We start from the raw sequence: 7,096 nt of genomic DNA on the forward strand, positions 1-7,096 counted from the left end.
AAATCCAATAAACTAAGATCCTAGATTATTGTATGAGTACTTGAACTTTATGTGGAGACATAAAAGTAGATCGGGTTCGAGTAAATAGTCAAAATAATCTATAGTACATGAATGAGGTTGGGTACCTTATTCTTGTAATACCATTGGATGCGGCCTACTCTATAGTTATTACAAAGAGTTGTAAAGTGCTACATACGATGTGATCCTAATTCGTATATGTTATGACATAAGGAGTAGGGGCATCCTATGTAATGAGTTTGTATAAGATCGGGACCAAGAAATAAATCACTCTTACTTTATAACGTTTTTTACTGTTCAAGACTAACTATTTCACCTAGATGACCTAGGTAACTCAATCTTAATCCTGAGCTAACTATGAACTCTTGTCTATTCGGAACTGCCTTTAGATTTGTATAGTTGAGGGTTGGCTCAACAACGCCAGCTCAATAAGACTCCCATTTCAGAGGTAAGATCCGATAAATAGCTGGGATCATAGGGTGCAAGACGAAGTTCGCGCCTACTCAATTTAGGGATAGAAGAAAGATTGTTCTTTCAAGTACTGAATCCAGGTCTTGGACAAAGGGTCCCACTCTCTCACTGGGCTGAAAGAGTTTGGTCTAGTGATTGGATCACAAACTAGTTGTTCATTAGAGGATCAGTAGGGACTTGAGGAATAAGATGTAATCTCAGAGGTAAAACATATATTTGACCCAGCCGTTATTACAAACAACCTGTGAATGGTTGACTTGCTGATTATAGTTAAATCATGTTGACATAATATATCTACATTGAAGGGAGTGTAACTATGGGCTTTAGTGGAGTAACCCATTAGTTAACGAATGGAGATTAATTTGGTCTAATGAGTTTAGCCAATTAATCTCGAATCGTTGGAGCCCATGATCTGTAGGTCCGCAAGGTCCTCCTACTAGCTCGTAACGGACTAGCACTAGAATAGCATGATAAGTTAATTTGAAACGTTCAAATTAAAATTAAGGGAATTAATAATTATATGAGATATTCTTACATGTTTAATTTGAGAATTAAACGGAATAGGAGAATTGATATATTTAAATATATAAAGATGAATATGTGTTAAAATTAATTTAATATCTGATATTAAATTAATTAAGTTTTATTAATAATTAATTTTTCTTTTTTAAAATCAAAATAGATTTTTTAAATCAAATTTTGATTTTATGATAGAATTGGAAAGAGAAAAACAAACAAAATACTAAAATGGAAAAAATAGATTTTCCATTATCCATCTTTGAAGTTACTCACACATGAAGCATTTGTTTAGCCTTGTCTTCTTCAAGCATGAGCTGCAACTCATGCGACTCTTTTCTTTACATGATTTGTAATATAATGAAGAGATTGGAATGAAAATCGAGCATGCAATCTATAGAGATTTTGAGAGAAATTTTGGTTTGAATAAAGAGTTCTTCAGCTAGTTTTCTGCAGTGAGCATTTCTCTTTCTACCCTTGATTCAAGCTTGTTTTGAGTCCCATAACTCAATCTAGAGCACCAAGAGAATAGTGGGAAATATCTTGAGATGGTAGATAACAAGATTTGGAGAAGATAACAGCTGGTAAAGGAGCTTTGAAGAAGTTCTACAAGAGGTATTTCTTGAAACTCATTTGTTTCTGCAAAAGCATGCTTTATATTTTACCAAAATTAGTGAATTTGAGTACTTAGATGATCCTTGTGCTTTCGTTGTTGCTTATACAATCCTACACCCACTACATCGAGGTTCCCTAAACACTTGAAGTGGATTTGACCTACTAGATGAACTCACATCAACAACTCGTGTTGAGGTAGCAGTCTCTTCAACAACTCTTGTTGAAGTTTCAGTAGTTTCTTTGGAAAGCTCATTCAACACGATTTTGCTTCTTGGACTATGATCTCTTATATGATCCTCCTCAAGAAAAGTAGTGTTTATCGATACAAACACTTTGTTTTCCTTAGGATCATAAAAATAACCCCCTCGTGTCCCTATGAGGTTGCCTACAAATAGGTATAGTGTAAAACCTGAGTTCAAGAGGGGTACATGAATGAACCAGCATCACATCCGAATGAAGGGGATCCTGAAGACATGAAAGTATGGTTAAGAAAGGTTTAAAACAATTAAAAGTTATTATCTATACCAACAAGGTGTACCTTCTTTTTTGGTGGCTCAATCATAAGAACTCCAAAGTTAAGCGTGCCTAGCTTGGAGCAATCCTATGCTAATTATATGTGATATATTATATGTCTCTAGATCGTGGTTCTGATATCTTAAGCTTTCCTCTGCTTTTCTTTTCTTCTCATCTAGAGAATACTGAGATTGCTTTTGTGGTAGTGCCCTTTTTGGTGTTCGTGTTTTTCACAGTGAAAAGGAAACGTGAAGATTACGTTCTTCAAGGGTAAGTCTACTCTTCCCTTTTTCTCTTCTTAGTTTCTTAAGCATGTTGTATGTTTTGTTTAATTAAATGCATGATCTGTTCTGTTTCTTTATAAAATTGCATTCTGTAAATTTTTTAGAATCGGGACAATTCGCTTCCGCTGCGGACCCTTCATAGTGTTCATTCATGCATGATTTGATTGTAAAAGTCCCTTTTTATAATGAGTCTTGATTGAGTGATTTATTGAATTTCGATTGTTATGTGATTTATGGTGTAACCCTAAAGACTATTAAGACTTGAGATAAGATCCAACAAATAGAGTGAATAGTTCTTGTCAATTTCATGACCGAGTGTTATGACCTTGCTCGGGATGATCAAATGCTAAGTTGGGGGTGTTTGTTAGTTCTAAAAAATAGCTAATTTTATGTCCTTAATCCTACTAAGATGAACATTTCTTATGCTCCATTCATTTTATTTTGTAGGTAAATCAATTCCGGAGAGCAAGCATGTTGCTGGATGAAAATCGAGCCAAAAGAAAGAAAAATTGAGAGTTGGATACACCAAAATGAGTAGAGATGTCAAATTGACCAAACTGCCCTTCAGGGCAGCGTTGCAACAATCCCTTAATGCTTGCCTAATGATGAAAGGTAGTAAGCAATGAATTCTGGACAAGTAATCAGCGTTGCTATGCTCCCTCAACACTACAAGGCAGTAGCTATCGAACAGGGCAATGAACGAATACCATTGCAAAGCCTTCCTAACGCTCTAGGCTTGATTCCGCCGCAACGTTGCGACATTGAGCTTATTTTACAAATAAGGGAATTTGATTGCAGCCGAGGAGAGAAAGTTTGGAGATTGAGAACGTAATTTAGAGCCAATTAGGTTGAATTTCTGGACAACAATTTCATCTCATTCATCATTCTCTTCATTGATTGATTTTCTTGATATGACTATGCAAGGCTAGGTAAAATTTTCTTGGGATTAGATGTATGTTTAAATTCTTGAAGGATTTCTAGTTGATTTTACTGAATTGTTGTGAAATCTTTAGGATGATTTGATTAGATTTTTAATGAAATTTTTCTGAATTGATCTGACAAGTCGGTTTATTGAAATTCTTGTTTGTAAAATCATCATAGCCTGTGCAAAATTGATTGATTTCGTTGCAAAAATTAGGATCACATGTATAAAGTTTAGACTTTTTCTTACCAAACTCAAGTATGCCTTAATTTAATCTTTTCCAATTAAACATGCTATAAGATATGGCTTTCCGCTTGTAGTATGTCTCGAAGTTTGAACCCTTTCGTAATGAAATTTTATTTTAACTTGTATTTCGTTGAGGAAGAAGAGTTGTAAATTGAATTAGGGCTAATTTAGTTTAATATCAAATTTGGCTATTTGGTTTGTTAGATTCTCTAATAGGTTGAGAAATTCACTGATTTAGTACAATTAACTAGTGCCTGATGATAGAAAAATTAAACATATATACTAATCTCATGACTTTTTGTATCAATTTAATCCAACCCATTTGCATGTTCGTTCCTTTTCTTTACGTTGCATGCTAATTTTTAATTACCGTTTCCACAAATAAAACCAAAACCCCCATCGTATGTAATTCTTTAATTAACCAGGCTAGACAATAGTTTTCCTATGGATTCGAGCTCGTTCTTACTACTTTTATCGCATTTTTGGGTATAAGTGTAGGTTCGGTGATTATATTTCTTTGTTTGAGTCAGTGAGCATGTGTGACAACATTTCTGTTTAATCTAATCGTCGAACAGTATTCCCAACTTTCCAATCAGACGAATCCCCAAAATGGTAGGCATATTGAGTCGGCGATCTGGCCACTCTCACCCATGAAAATCAAAAGACCGCCTTCATAGGCATAAGTTCACAACTCACTCAAGTTTCAGGTCATGTCACTTGTGGTCATCATGGTGAAATGTAAGTATCTGGTATTAACGGCGTTATATAATGAGACTATTCTTTTCATTGCCCAGATTTATAGAAACTCTATGTATGGGATACCCCTGCTCACATATTTTCACATGAATGATCAGGATTAAATCATTTGTAGCACTCTACAACACTTATAACATTTACAAAGTGGGCAGTATCCGTAGTGTCATCAAGATAAGGTACTTAACCTTATCCATCTACTACAGATCGTTTAGGTTATCATTTAAACATGATCCACCTGTATGTCTCTACATACATGTTCATATTACATAAAATAACTTAGAATCTTTGTTTCTTGGATTGTGTGTATGCTCATAAAATAACAATAATTTATTTATACAGAGTTTACAAACTACGAGAATACAAGAGAGATTTAGGACATCAATCCCAACAATCTCCCACTTGCCCTAGCTTAGGGAGCCAAATGTACAATACAAATAAAGTACAAAATACAAGAAACTAGGGCATACATTATACCCCAATAACACATCCAAATTTTTAGATTCAATTTCCAACTTCCACATTATATAAGTTACAATCCAACCATAATTTCACTAAATTTTCTTCTATAACTTGCTCATAAACATCTTAACTTTCTCACCTTAACATTTGGGCCTCTGATTCCTCCTGATAAACCCAAAATTCCTCAAGCTCTTCAATTTGTCGAAGCGATCTACAGATTTGTATCACTTGTGGAAATCTTCAATTTCCAACTCCAATCCATGAGAAATTCGTCTCGGCAGCCTATGATCATCCTTAGCACCAATCAACCTTCAACTCGACAGCAAGTCCCTTCTCTTAGCTCAAATGAATTTGCCAAACCAAGTTCTCCTTCTAAACTCTTCTTTTATACTAAATTTTGCATGAATAAATAGTTTATTAGTATGACACCTAGCCCACTAACTCTTGCTAGCCTCAAATGTTGCCACTTAGCCTAGTAATCAGGTGATTAAGCTGCGCACCTCAATCTTACCTCATCGCATGTACTGGTTATCATTGTATAAGCTGGTCATCTTCTAGACTTCCCATAATCTCAATAGCACACCTCAACACCCCATAACCTTGTGCCAGCTCGACGGCTTGGCTATCAACTATCTTCTAAGTCCCATGTCAACACATTCCCTACCATTGCATGACACCCTCATCAAACCATTGTCATCACATAGGCTCATGCCTTGTTTTGCCCTTCTCTGATCTCCTTAGTAGTACTTGGCGGCTCTTCAAGGCACTCCACTCATCCATTTTACCTAAGTCTTAGGCTTTTTTTAATCGACTCAAGCTTCTCTTATGCCTCGTCACCTTCCCTATGCACTCATCATGGCACTTGGTGACTCGAGTGCAACCCTTCTTAGGTTATGCTAACCTCCCTTGAGGCCATTAACTACTACTTCTTAGTCACGCCATGACAAGCCTTGGTAACCATCTAACCTCTTCGCATAGACTTTCATTATCCTCACATAAGGTTGATCGCATACTTCCTATGTCAACCTTGGCATTACTTTACTCGATAACCTTTCTGACTTCTACATGGCCTTCAACATACTCCCCAGCCATCATTGCATCGTCATACCTTAACGTTTCTTTCAAACTTCATTCAATCATCCTTTCCTTAATTAACTTCCATAACCTACCTCGTCACATCACCTATGCAATAAGACTCGCTCATGGCTTCGCCTAAGTCCACGAAAGCCTTACCTATCAATCTTTAAGCCTCTCAGCCATTCTCATCTCACGCTCCTCTTAGCGCTCTGCCTTTGCATTCCTTGGAACGATTGTCCAAGTGAGTTGATTGCTCGCATGCTGCCTGCACTTGATCTTTACTAACATCACATGATACTGGTCTCATACCTATTTCCTTATCCTCAGCCAACTCTTTACTCGCCAGATAGCCAACTTAACTTTCTTTATGGCCATCTGCAAGTATCGTGGACCATACTTAACCACAATTTCCCTTTCCTGAATACTTGACTACATAGCTTGGGATGGCTAGCTACATAGCTTAACATAACTTCATCGCATCAAACTCTCTGTTTTTCTTCTAAGTGTTGGGCTTTTTCCATTTACCTGAAAACTTAGTTCCTTACACTTAGAATAATTTTTCTTCTTCTTATCATTTATTTATATATTCATAATGTCTTTCATATCATTTCAACTAGTTCTAACATCATACTTGTTTAGGAGGGCTCAAACATAATTAATTAGTAAACTAGGGTTAGGGGTTTACATAACATGCCCCCAATCCAGTGCAATCAGAGATTATCTTATCAGATTTATGGATAGTTGTATTCCAAAAGGGAATATAAGACCTAGGTCAACCTTCTTTATAATTACATTTTTTTTCACTTTCTGACTTAAGCATTAAAGTGTGTGTGGCCAGTACCATCATGCCACGTTATTTCTCCTTTTCACATAAATTCACTACTAGTGTTATGTGAAGGTTAGGTGTGGTTCCCCTAATCGAATTTTAACATCCACAAGATTTAGTAAGATTTCATGCATAAGTAACTCAATAAACTAATCAAGGATCCACTATACTTATAAGATACAAAATCTAAATTATTAAATTATAAAAATCAACAAATTTGATGAGACTTTTTATGGTAGAGATTAAATTGTTACAAATTTAAAAACACAAGGCTAGAATGTTAAATATGAAAGTGTAAGAATTGAACCTTTATCAATCAAAGTTGATGGACTAAATTATTACTTCTATAAAAGTGTAGAAACCAAAAGTGTTTTTTAATCTAAAAATATAATG

This window comes from Benincasa hispida, chromosome 9 (genome assembly GCF_009727055.1).
Source record: "Benincasa hispida cultivar B227 chromosome 9, ASM972705v1, whole genome shotgun sequence".
Lineage (NCBI taxonomy): Eukaryota > Viridiplantae > Streptophyta > Magnoliopsida > Cucurbitales > Cucurbitaceae > Benincasa > Benincasa hispida.